At 45.9% G+C, this 12,872-nt stretch overlaps 1 protein-coding gene across 1 annotated transcript in view; it reads right to left on the bottom strand.

The window, feature by feature from the left end:
• The window catches only part of MEGF9 (multiple EGF like domains 9), a 137,040-nt gene that overhangs the window by 111,870 nt on the left and 12,298 nt on the right, over positions 1 to 12,872 (bottom strand). The gene's annotated exons all lie outside the window — the stretch shown is intronic.

The raw sequence follows: 12,872 nt of genomic DNA, 5'->3' as shown, positions 1-12,872 counted from the left end.
GCGGGAACTGCCCCGCTAATCGGTGAACACGTGGACCCTGAAACAAGAGGACAGCAGGGACCCTGAAAAGCAGCCTTTGGAAATAAATGTTTACTTATTCAGTTACTGTCTCCTGCCGCTCTTGTTGTACCGCACAGCGGACTCCAACCAAGTGCCAGGAGCACAAGACCTCAAATAATAATAATGATGGCATTTATTAAGCGCTTACAATGTGCAAAGCACTGTTCTAAGTGCTGGAAATCTGCTCTTAAGATGTTGGGCACAGATGCAGCATGGCCTAGTGGACAGAGAAAAGGCCTTGGAGTCAGAATGTGCTGGGTCCTAATCCTCAGTTGTCTGCTGTGTGACCTTGGGCAAGTCACTTGGCTACTCACTTGACTACTCTGGGCCTCAGTTACCTTCCCAGTAGAGAAGCAGCGTGGCTTTGCAGAAAGAGCCCGGGCTTTGGAGTCGGAGGCCATGGGTTCAAACCCCAGCTCTGCCAATTGTCAGCTGTGTGACTTTGGGCAAGTCACTTAACTTCTCTGTGCCTCAGTTACCTCATCTGTAAAATGGGGATTAAGACTGTGAGCCCCCCGAGGGACAAGCTGATCACCTTGTAACCTCCCCAGCGCTTAGAACAGTGCTTTGCACTTAGTAAGAGCTTAATAAATGCCATTATTATTATTATTATTACAAGAGGGATTAAGACTGTGAACCCCATGTGGGACAGGGAATGTATCCAACCGATTATCTTGTAATAATAATGGCATTTATTAAGCACTTACTATATGCAAAGCACTGTTCTAAGCGCTGGGGAGGTTACAAGGTGATCAGGTTGTCCCACCTGGGGCTCACAGTCTTAATCCCCATTTTACAGATGAGGGAACTGAGGCCCAGAGAAGTTAAGTGACTTGCCCAAAGTCACACAGCTGACAAGTGGTGGAGCCGGGATTTGAACCCATGACCTCTGACTCCAAAGCTCGTGCTCTTTCCACTGAGCCATGCTGCTTCCCAGCACTTAGAACCTGTCCCAGCACTTAGAACAGTGCCTGGCACATAGTAAGCGCTTAACAAATACCACTATTATTATTATTATTATCATCATCCTTATTAGTATTAGTAGTAGCAGTAATAGTCTAGTTCTGGAGCAGCCCCAAGTCACCGCTCTTCCAGAGAAGATCCTAGACCTGGGTGACCTTGGGCAAATCATTTCTCTGCGCTTCAGTTCCCTCACCTGTAAAATCAATCAATCAATCAATCATATTTATTGAGCGCTTACTGTGGGCAGAGCACTGTACTAAGCGCTTGGGAAGTACAAGTTGGCAACATAATGGGGGTAAAATGGGGGTTAAGACTGGAAGTCCTACGTGGGAAAGGGACTGTGTCGAATCCGACTATCTTGTATCTACCCCAGCACTTAGTACAGTGCCTGGCATAAAGTAAGTGCTTAACAAATACCACAATTATTATTATTCTTCCACATAGATGCCACCTTTTCCTTCAGAGCGCAGGAAAGGGGATTTTAGGGGGAAGATGAAGATGGACTTCAAAGACTTCACAGGCCTGAGAGCCACCACTCGGGGCCTTTTCAGTCCTGACTGGAAGCTCTCTGCTTCCGTCAGGAAGCCGGGAAGAGCGGGTGTGTGAGTCCAACTCACGTGGTGATGGAAGCCATTGCTGCAAATCAATCAATCAATCAATCATATTTATTGAGCGCTTACTATGTGCAGAGCACTGTACTAAGCGCTTGGGAAGTACAAATTGGCAACATATGGAGACAGTCCCTACCCAACATTGGGCTCACAGTCTAAAAGGGCAAATAATCCCACGGAGTGGAGAGCCTAAAAGGCCAGGACAGCTCCGTGGCTCATCCGCAGGGGCAGAAGGAGCGGAGCTTCTCCAACATGTCTGTCGATCGGCGCCAGTTGCAAGATGCTTTTTTTAGGGCTAGGATTCTACAATCTTCAGGCCTTTCGAAATCCTGTTGGCTTGCAAATTGCTGCATGCCGATAAATCCTGTCTGGGCACGTGGATGGCTGGCTAGGTTGGCAGGTGGTAATCTTTCCACCAGGCTAGGAAGAATAGCCTCGGCCTCAGGGAGAACTTCTGTGCGTCCCAACCAAGGGGGAGCCACAATTTGGTGACTTTGCTCAAGCTGTCACGGTTCTAGTTTCTTCCTGAGATGAGCAGCGGAGAAGCAGCATGGCTCGGTGGAAAGAGCACGGGCTTTGGAGTCAGGGGTTCAAATCCCGGCTCCACCAATTGTCAGCTGTGTGATTTTGGGCACGTCACTTAACTTCTCTGTGCCTCAGTTACCTCACCTGTAAAATGGGGATTAAGACTGTGAGCCCCCCATGGGACAACCTCATCACCTTGTAACCTCCCAGCACTTAGAACAGTGCTTTATACACAGTAAGCACTTAATAAATGCCATTATTATTATTATTATTATTATTATTATTATTATTAGCTGAGCTGGATGGGGTAAGGCTTACTCAGCTGGAAGTAAACTTTCAGGATCAGCACAAGTCCGAACACCCAGGTTCTCTCAGTCCTACCATTGACTGATAGCACTGGCACTGCCCACTGGCCTGCTGAGTGACCTTGGGCAAGTCACTTAACCTCCCTGTAAAATGAGGATTACCTACCCATTCTCCCTCCCTCAAGACTGTGAACCCATAGTGAACAGGGACAGGGTCTAATAGGATTAACTTGCATCTACCCCAATGTTTAGCATTTAATAAGCACTTAAACGCTATCATCTTCATTGATGGGGCAAAGCAGGAATAGTAGTAGTAATAGTAATTATTAAGCACTTACTGGGTGGGGAGCACTGTACTGTGTGCTTATTTGCCTTTCTTTCCCTTTGAGGATTCACAATTAGTAGGAGTAATAGTAGTTGTATTGCTCTAGACTATAAGCTTGTTGGGGCATTCATTCATTCATTCGATTGTATTTATTGAACGCTTACTGTGTGCAAAGCACTGTACTAACAAGAGTACAATATAACAACACAGTCCTGCCCACAACAAGCTCACAGTCTAGAGGGGGAGACAGACATTACTATAAATAAATAAATAGAAAAGTGAATAAATAAACTATGGATATTTAAAGATACATGCATATGTGCAGTGGGGATGGGAGGGAAGAGGAATGAAGGAGCAAGTAAAAGCGTCGCAGAAGGGAATTGGAGAAGAGGAGAGGAGGGCTTAATCAGGGAAGATTTCTTGGAGGAAATGTGCCTTCAACAAGGTTTTGAAGTGGGGGAGAGCAATTATCTGTCTGATATGAAGAGGGAGGGCATTTCAGGCTAGAGGAAGGATGTGGGCAAGAGGTTGGCAGTGAGATAGATGAGATCGCGGTACAGTGAGAAGGTTAGCATTAAAGGGAAAAATTGTGCAAGCTGGGTTGTTGTAGGAGAGTAGCGAGGTGAGATAGGAGGGGGCAAGGTGATGAAGTTTTTAAAGCCAGTGGAGAGGAGTTTTTGTTTGAGGGCAGGGAATGTGTCTGTTATATTCTTATATTGTACTCTCCCAAGCACTTAGTGCAATGCTCTGCACACAGTAAGAGCTCAATAAATACAACTGACTGACTGACCAGTAGTAGTAGTAATACTATTTATTAAATGCTTACCGTGTACCGAGCACTGTATTAAGTGCTGGGAAAGAGTACTGAGGTAAGACATTTGTTACAGATTATACATTGTATTTATTGAGTGCTTACTGCATGCAGAGCACTGTTTAGGAGAGTACAAGACGACACATTCCCTGCCCACAATGAGAGGCTTCTCTCTAATTTGTTCATATGACCTTATCAGATCATGACAGCAAACATTTGTAAAGCCACGAGCAGCAGCGCATCGGTGTTGTTTGTCTCATAAAAAGGTTCCGGTTTTCAACCTAAGCATTAAAAGAAACCATCACCACAGACCCTCCGGATCCCGGGCCTACGACTCTCAACCTGAAAAGGGAGAGTGCCGTGCCTTTCATTTTTAAGGGGTAGCAAAACTCCGCCAACTTCTCTGGCACAATCTAGGGGTTGCGCCTTCACCCGGACTCTCAGAAAGAACTGGGCAACGTCAACGGCCGGAGCTTCGGCAGGGAGGGGCTGGTGGAATGGGGGAGGGCATCTCCAGCCCTTCAAATGTGGCCCAGATCGGGTTGGGATGGGCTCCCTCGGGCTGCCAAATACAACAGTAACGGCAACCGCCTTGAACAAGAACCGGAGGGGGGAAAAAAATATCTATTTTCAGAATGCAGAGCTAGGACTCTCGGGAACCCTGTGAAGCAGGCATTGTCCGACTCCGGAGGCTCCGTACTCTCCGGGGATGGATGTTTTACAGGTATCAGGGGGTTCGATTTCCAAAAACTTCGGTGGTGGCGAAGGGCGGGTCGACAGGCAAAAGTAATCAAAAAAGTTCACCATTTCATGCTTCCGACATGTAAGTTTCAGAAGGAAAAACGTTAAAAAGAAGGCCCATGCTGTGTTCTGTGTGGGACGTTGCACCCAGCAATTAAAGCTTGTTTTAGTAAAGGCCACAGTGGAAACCCAAGTCGGTTCAAAGGCAATGTACTCTGCAAAGGCATCTATGAAGCCGCCACAAAACAAAACCTTTTGAAACCCAGATGGGGTGTGAGCGGCATAGGTGGAAAATGACGTTGCGGGTGGAAGTGGGGCTTGGGGATTTTGAAGAAAGGCTCTCCTGTGCAGAGAGGATCGGGGAAGCTAGAGTCCAACTGACCGAGGTCAAAATAATATTTACCGGTTCTTTCCCTCCTCCACCAAGGAGAGGATTTCTGACGGTGTCTTATAATTAAAATGATGTATCTTTAACTGGTACACTGGCTCATGGTACTACGCTTTAAGAAGCAATATCACTTGGAATTAAATGGGAGATACCCCATTCTAGAAGGCACACAAAAACGTCTCAGTCAGAAGCGATTAATTTGTACCCTAATCCCCGCCAGCTCTCGGTTCGCCTACCACCAGACCACAAGAAGGATGTGGATAATGCGCCGCCGGCCAGCATCACTAAAACTGAAGTTGTGAATCAATCCTGCAGACAACAAGCCATCCGGCACTAGAAATCTCACAGCCAAGAGCATCTTTGGCCATCTGATGAACACTCCCACCAGGGTGACCCAGTTTTGAAATCATCCTTGGCACTATAAGTAGGATTTATTGACATGGATCATTAAGTGATAATGAAATGCAAAAGTAGAAATTAGATATCGTTCTATTACTCTTTTTAAAAGACCTCTATAATAATAATTGTGGCATTTGTTAAGCACTTACTATGTGCCACCCACAGTACTAAGCGCTGGGATGGGTACAAACAAATGGGGTTGATCACAGTCCCTACCCACATGAGGCTCACAGTCTCAACCCCCATTTTACAGATGAGGGAACTGAGGCAAAAAGAAGTGACTTTCCCAAGGTCATATAGCAGAAAAGTGGCAGAGTCTGGATTAGAACCCAGGTCCTTCTGACTCTTGGGCCCATCTTCTATCCACAAGGCCATGTTGCTTCTCTATGTGTCTACCAACTGGCATACTGTACTCTCCCATGCTCTTATACAGTGCTCTGCACACAGTAAGTGCTCAATAAATATGATCGATTGGGCAAGTCACTCAACTGCTTTGTGCCTCACTTTCCTCATCAGCAAAAATGGGCATCAGATTACCTTTTCTTCCTCCCCAAAGACTGTGAGCCCCAAGTGGTTCAGGGACTGTGTCTGATCTGATTAGAATGTACCTTCCCCAGGGCAAACCACAATGCTTGACCCCTAATAAATGCTTAATACAATTATTATTTACTATTACTCAGGTTTCAAAAAAATATCTAGGACTTGTTCCAAAGAACTTGAAGTATACTACGAAGACAAACCAACCTCTCACAGACTGTGAAAGAGTGTTAATTACACTAAAGCCTGAAAAATACGCGTATGGTATAAAGCATCTAACCAACATCACATGATACTAAAAAAAGACCAAAGTCATCTTGGTTGAAGTGTGAGTTTATATGGGACACAGTCATGGAAGGCCACAAGATAAGAGCACGACTTGTGTACTCGTTTTTCGGAGGAGGTCAAGTCATTTACTCATGTTACCTCATTAATCCTCAGAGCAACACCGGACAGAAAGGAGCAAGCATTAATCTCTCCATTTTACAGATGTGTTCCTCAAGGCAAGCAATTCGCCTATGGTCACCCAGTGAATCCCTGGAGAAGTCAGGATGGAGTCCAGATCTGCCATTCCCTTGGCTAACTAAACTATAATGCCTCGCAGTTGCGGAAGACCTTAAGCAGCAAGCTAATTTTAAAACCGAAACCAGTTGGACTGGATAGACTTAAAAGGCAGTATGTCAACAATAGACCATAATAATGCCCAGGAGTTGTTAAGAGTTCTGAAAACTAAGCATTATAACTATTCATAGACCAATCCTACATCAAAGGAGAGAAGGCCAACGTTATTAGCCCTGTTCTACAAAGGGAAGTCAAGACACAGACGGGTAAGGGGCCTAACCCAAGGTCACACAAAGAGTCTCTGGCAGAGGATATCCAACTCTGTCCTTTAATCTGTACTTTTTAAAAAAGTAACACACCATTAGCATTTCAGGCGTACATATTTATTCACTCCCCTCCCGTGAGACCTTCACAGTACATGAAAGGTCTCAAAGAGGCCTTAAAGAGGGCATCTAGTCAAAGCAACCTGACTTCAGGCAGACAGGGCTACATGGAAGTCGCTTGAGATGAGATGACTTTCGGGATAGGACAGGAAACCTTCAAGCCAAATAAGGCGAGTAGGTCTGAGGGAACCTCTCCCTTCCCTCCAGTTTCATGGCAGAGTGGGCTACTTATGACAGGGTGAAGGAAGTGGTAGTAGCAGTAATGTTCAATTGCATTTATGGAGTACTTACCGCGTGCAAAGTACCGCATTAAGCACTTGGCAGATCACAATCTAACAATGAACAGACGCATTCCCTGCCCATAGTGTTTCCTAAGCATTTGCTGTGTGCAAAACACTGCTAAAGCACTAAGAATCCACTAACGACCCTGGCCCTCGGGGGCTCCCAGATTAAGAGGTCATCCTAAAGGAAGGTCCTAGAGGACAGAGTTGGCACACGCTGATGTGTAGTGGCTTCCATGTAGTTTGGTCTCAGTATCTACTTTCTAGTTTCGCTGCCGCCTTTGCCTGCATGTGCCCTGCTCGGATGCCCCTGCTGTTTTCTGGCTCCAATCTGTCGTGTTGGGCAGAGGACAACTGAAAGTGGCCAGTTCTCCTACGGCCCGGAAGGTGTTCTTGAAGAACCCCACGGCATGAACGGAGACATACACAGTCCGCCCTTTAAGTCTGACACTACACAGTTGAGGGCAGGGAATGTGCCTGTTTATTGTTGCACTGTACTCTCCCGAGTGCTTAATACAGTGCTCTGCACACAGTAAGTGCTCAATAACTATGATAATGAATAAAAGCACCCAACCATTTCTCCCAACACATTCACATTTTTCCCCCAAAAGGCCTGCACTGTAAGAGGAAAACTGACTCCGGAACACCTTCAAAGGGGTTGGTGCCCCCCCCCCCCACCTCCACCCCAAATTAAATGTTCAAAGAGAACTCCACTTAAGATCACCTTCAACTGAAACATTGCCCCTTTGAAATCTAAGAGACGCATTTAGCCAACGACTGAGGAAGTTCGCAAACCCAGTTTGCTAGAGGCTTTCAAATGACAAGAAATGGCAGCGTTTTCCCATCCCATTCTCCAGCTCAGGTGGCAAACCCCTGCCCTCTTCATTTCCTCTGTGAGAAGAAGAAACTGTTTCTACTCCCTCCTTTTATAAATTGATCTCCTTCCTCAAAGCTGCATCGTCTCCCTGGCAAAGGGATCAGACGGAGCAGCTGTTATACTTCCAATATAAAAGCAGTCCTATCTGATCCAATAGCGAAACAGAGGGATAAATTGAAACCAAACTTGCCAGTGTTCTGGATCTATCAGGAAGAAGCTGTCAGAGGGATATAATTGCTGGGGATTCATATGGTGCCAAAATCTCCAATTTCATTACAGTTTTCTCCATCAACTGGCCTGAGATATCACAGACAATTTGCTGAGAACACAGGATTTTCAACAGGAGCCTGAGCTGAATTCTCCAGTCGGAACAAATAATGAAAGGGAAGCTCTCCCTCAACAGCTGGTTCCAAGTTCACAACTGTCAATGATTCTTGTGCGTACCAGACGCAGATGGCTTACTAGACCCCCTGCTCCAGGTGGTGAAAGTGGATTTGGATTAGCCAGTGCCCTTAGGAACAGCCTGCCAACCTCAGCAATGCCTACCTGCCAATCCCATGTCAACAAATCAGGGTTTTCAAGACGGTGGATTCTGTTTGGCGGCTGGTGAAATGACAGTTGAATCTTATCATTAATATAGCAGGGCACTCCCTGGACAATGCCATGTAAGGAAAGGTTGTTTCTCAGACCTTTCTTACAGACTTGGGATCATCAAGGATTCAGGTGCTTGGTTTGTAGGCACTCTATTAAGCACATGCAGTGTGCAGTGCACTGTACACCAGGAACCAGGAACAGGTATGATGACACTGATTCAGATAAATGCCACTGATTTCCTCCTACATGCCGTCTCTTCTCCCCTTCCTCTCCACCCAAACAGCAACTTTGCTGAGACAAGCTCTGGTCGCCCCACGACAAGATTATTCTGTCAGCCTCCACGCTGGTCTCCCTGCCTCCAATCTAGACTACAGGATCATCTTCACTCGGGACACGTTTTTCCACTCCTCAAAATCCTCCACTGGATTCCTGCATCCTGCCACATCAAGACCAAAACATCTCACAATCCAGGATTCTCCAACAACTCATCCCACCCTACTCAAGGACTCTCTTCACCCACCATTCCCCAACTGATTCTCTTCATTCTTCCCAAGATAACATGCTAACAACCTCACACTCAACTCCCTGCTCCTTCATCCCTTCACACACAAGTTCCATTGACCTGGAGCACTCTCTCTTCCCAAATCAAATCATAGATCTCTTCTTATTCAAAGCCTTATTAAACTCCAGCATGGTGGCCCTTACCCAATCAATTCCCAGCCTCCTAAAACTGTAAAAACCCATCAGCTATTTTTACCACTTTTGTACCTATTTCTACCCAATCTCAGCACTTTTGCATCCATTTTTTTCAATTGTGCATGAAATTATTTTCAAATAGTCTATGTATAGATATTTTATGTTTATCTGTGCATCCATCCTTCTCCCCAACCTATGATAATATGAACTCCTTGTGTGCAGAACACATTTCATTTCTTTGTTTTGTACTTCCAAAGCACTTAGTAGAGTGTACATTGTACCCTGTGGGCACTCAATAAAGAATAAGAAGAAGAAGAAGACGACGACAACGGACGACGACGACGACGACAACGGACGACGACTACTACTACTACAACACCTTGACCCAAGGCAGTTCTGAATCTAGTGATGGGGAGGAAAGTCACTGTGCTTCTTTGGAAAAAAGGGAAGGGGAGGAAAAAGGTAAAAGGTTAAATATTGGCCTTGTGATGATGAAGAAATGTGGAACTCTGCTCCAAGAAGCCTTAAGAAGCACTCACGCCTTTTCGTACTCATTCTTGTGACACTCACAAGAACTACATCAGAGCAGGGGTTATTATCCCTTATTGTTAGGTAAACTAAAACATCAGGAGAAGTAAGGATCTTCCAAAGAGAATAAATGACTTTCTCTCAGATCACAAAACATCCCAACTAGAAGCTAATCCATCATAACCACAGTTGCACCCATTTTTCTTTCTCATTTCTACTAATATCATTTACCAAGTACCCATTCTGAGCTGGGTCCTGCATGGGTCTTGGAAAGAACATAAGAATATTCATTCATTCATTCAATCGTATTTACTGAGAGTTTACTGTGTGTAAAGCACTGTACTAAGTGCTTGGGAGAGTACAATATAACAAGAAACAGAGACATTCCCTGCCCACAATGAGCTGACAATCTAGAGTAGCACTGTTAAATGCTTGGCCTCACATGCCAAGTGAAAGCTCCTAGTGGGCAGGGCATATGTTTACCAACTCCTATACTGTACTCTCCCAAGTGCTTAGTACAGCGCTCTGCACACAGTAATTGCTGAATAAATACCACTGATTGAGGGAGGGGGCACATAAGGCCTGGGGGAAGCTACGGACCCCCACCTGGCCTTCCCAACACCCCACTGAAGAAAAAAGCAGAGTCCTCCAGGCCGTTACCAAACCAATGCCAGAATTTCAGATCATGGGTCCAACTCAGGGTTTTCCCACAGTGGGTGACTGTCCTGGAAAATAAAGGGGTATCTCTCTAACTGTGGGAGTCCTTCAAGGCTCAGTTCTGGCTCCCCTTCTATTCTCCATCTACACCCACTCCCTTGGAGAATTCACTTGCTCCCACAGCTTCAACTATCACCTCTATGCGGATGATTCCCAAACCTACATCTCCAACCCTGGTCTATCTGTCTCTGCAATCTTGTATTATCTCCTATCCTCAGGACATCTTTACTTGGATGTCCCGCCAACACCTCAAACTTAACATGTCCAAAAAAGAACTCATCTGCCCACCCAAACCCTGTCCTCCCCCTGACTTTCCCATCACTGCTGACGGCACTGCCATCCTCCCTGTCTCACAAGCCCATAATCCTGGCATTATCCGACTCATCCCTCTCATTCAACCCACATATTCAATCTGTCACCAAATCCTGTCGGTTCAACCTTCACTACATCGCTAAAATCTGCCCTCTCCTCTCCATCCAAACTGCTACTATGCTGATCCAAGTGCTTATTCTATCCTGCCTTTATCACTGCCTTCTTGCCTCCTGTCTCTCCCCACACCAGTCCACAATTCCCTCCACTGCCCAGCTCATTTTTCTAAAAATAACATTCAGTCTCAGTTTCCTCCCTCAACAAATACTTCCAGTGGTTGCCCATCCACCTACACATCAAACAGAAACTCCTCCCCATTGGCTCTAAAACCATCACCTTAAGCCCTCCTATCTTATCTCGCTGATTTCCTTCTACAAACCAGCAGACTCACTTCGCTTCTCTAACACCAACATACTCACTGTACCTCACCGTCATCTATCTAGCCACCAACTGCTCGCCCACTCCTGCTTCTGATCTGAAATGTCCTCCCCCTCCATATATGCCAGACCACCACTCTCCCCAACTTAAAATCTTTATTAAAAGCACATCTCCTCCATAAGGCTTTCCCCAACTAAGCCCTCAGGTCCCCTATTCCCCCTCTCTTCTTAAACACTCTAACTTGGGTTTATCCCTTTTATTCACCCCACCTCGGACCCATAGCACTTATGTGCATATCGATAATTTATTTTAATGTCTATTTCCCCTTTTAGACAGTAAGTTTCTTGTGGGCGGGGAACATGTCCTCCAAATCACTTGTTCTCTCCCAAGTGCTTAGTATAGTGCTCCGCAAGCACTCATTAAATACAATTGATCAAGATGTAAGAATTACAAAATTGCATCAGAGATCTCCATTCCAGAATGTGAAGGCTGTATATCCTAGTGGAAAGAGCATGAGATGGAGTCAAGAGTCCTGGGTTCTAATTCCAGCTCCACCACTAGCTAGCAGTGTGACCTTGAGCAGTCACTTCACCACTCTGTGTGTCTATTTCTTCATCTATAAAATGGAGATCAAATAGCTGGTCTCCCTGCCTCAGACGGGGATTCATTTATTCAATCGTATTTGTTAAGCGTTTACTGTGTGCAGAGCACTGTACTAAGTGTTTGGGAAAGTACAATACAGCAATAAAGAGTGGCAATCCCTGCCCACAACGAGTTCACAGTCTAGATGGGCGGGTGGGGGGGGGATGGGAGTGGAGAGAAGAGAGTGACAGACTTCAGTACAAATAAACAGACATCAATATAAATAAGTAAAATTACAGATATACGCATAAGTGCTTCGGTGGGATGAAAGGGGAGAGAAGTAAAGGGAGCAAGTCGGGATGACGCAGAAGGGAAAGGGAGGTGAGGAAAAGTGGGGCTTAGTTTGGGAAGACCGCTTCAGTAAGGCTTTGAAGGGGGGGAAAGTAATTGTTTGGCAGATTGGAGGAGGGAGGGCATTCCAGGCCAGAGGTAGAACATTGGCCAGGGGTCGTTCATGAGATAGGAGAGATGGAGGCACAGTGAGAAGGTACGCACCAGAGAAGCGAAGTGTGAGGGCTGGGTTGTAGAAGGAGAGAAGCGAGGTGAGGCAGGAGGGGGCAAACTGATGGAGTGCTTTAAAACCAATGGTGAGGAGTTTTTGTTGATAAGGAGGTGGATAGGCAACCACTGGAGATTTCTGAGGAGCGGGGAGACATATCCTGAACGTTTCTGTAGAAAGATGATCTGGGCAGTGGAGTGAAGTATGGACTGCAGTGGGGAGAGGCAGGAGGTTGGGAGGTCAGCAAGGAGGCTGTTGCAGTAAACCAGGCGAGATAGGATGAGTGATCATATTAACGTGGTAGCAGTTTGGATGGAGAGGAAAGGGTGGATTTTATCAATGTTGTGAAGGTGGGACTGACAGGATTTGGTGATGGACCTAACACGTGGGTTGAATGAGAGACAGGAGCCCAAGTTACGGGCTTGTGAGATGAGAAGGACGGTAGTGCTGTCTAAAGTGATGGGAAAGTCTGGAAGAGGAGAGGGTTTGGGTGGGAAGATAAGAAGCTCTGTTTTGGACATGTTAAGTTTGAGGTGACGGGAGGACATCCAAGTAGAGATGTCTTGAAGGGACTTAGAACAAGTCTAAATTCATAATGTGGCAGTCACCGACTCTTTACGTGGGACCCAAGGAAAGTGACTGATCTGCCTCTTGGCCTGGATTCTCCTTTGTAATATGGGGA

Source organism: Tachyglossus aculeatus, chromosome 4 (assembly GCF_015852505.1).
Source record: "Tachyglossus aculeatus isolate mTacAcu1 chromosome 4, mTacAcu1.pri, whole genome shotgun sequence".
Classification (NCBI taxonomy): domain Eukaryota; kingdom Metazoa; phylum Chordata; class Mammalia; order Monotremata; family Tachyglossidae; genus Tachyglossus; species Tachyglossus aculeatus.
Note: the sequence above shows the minus strand (reverse complement) of the source record. Positions and strands in the feature narration are given on the sequence as shown.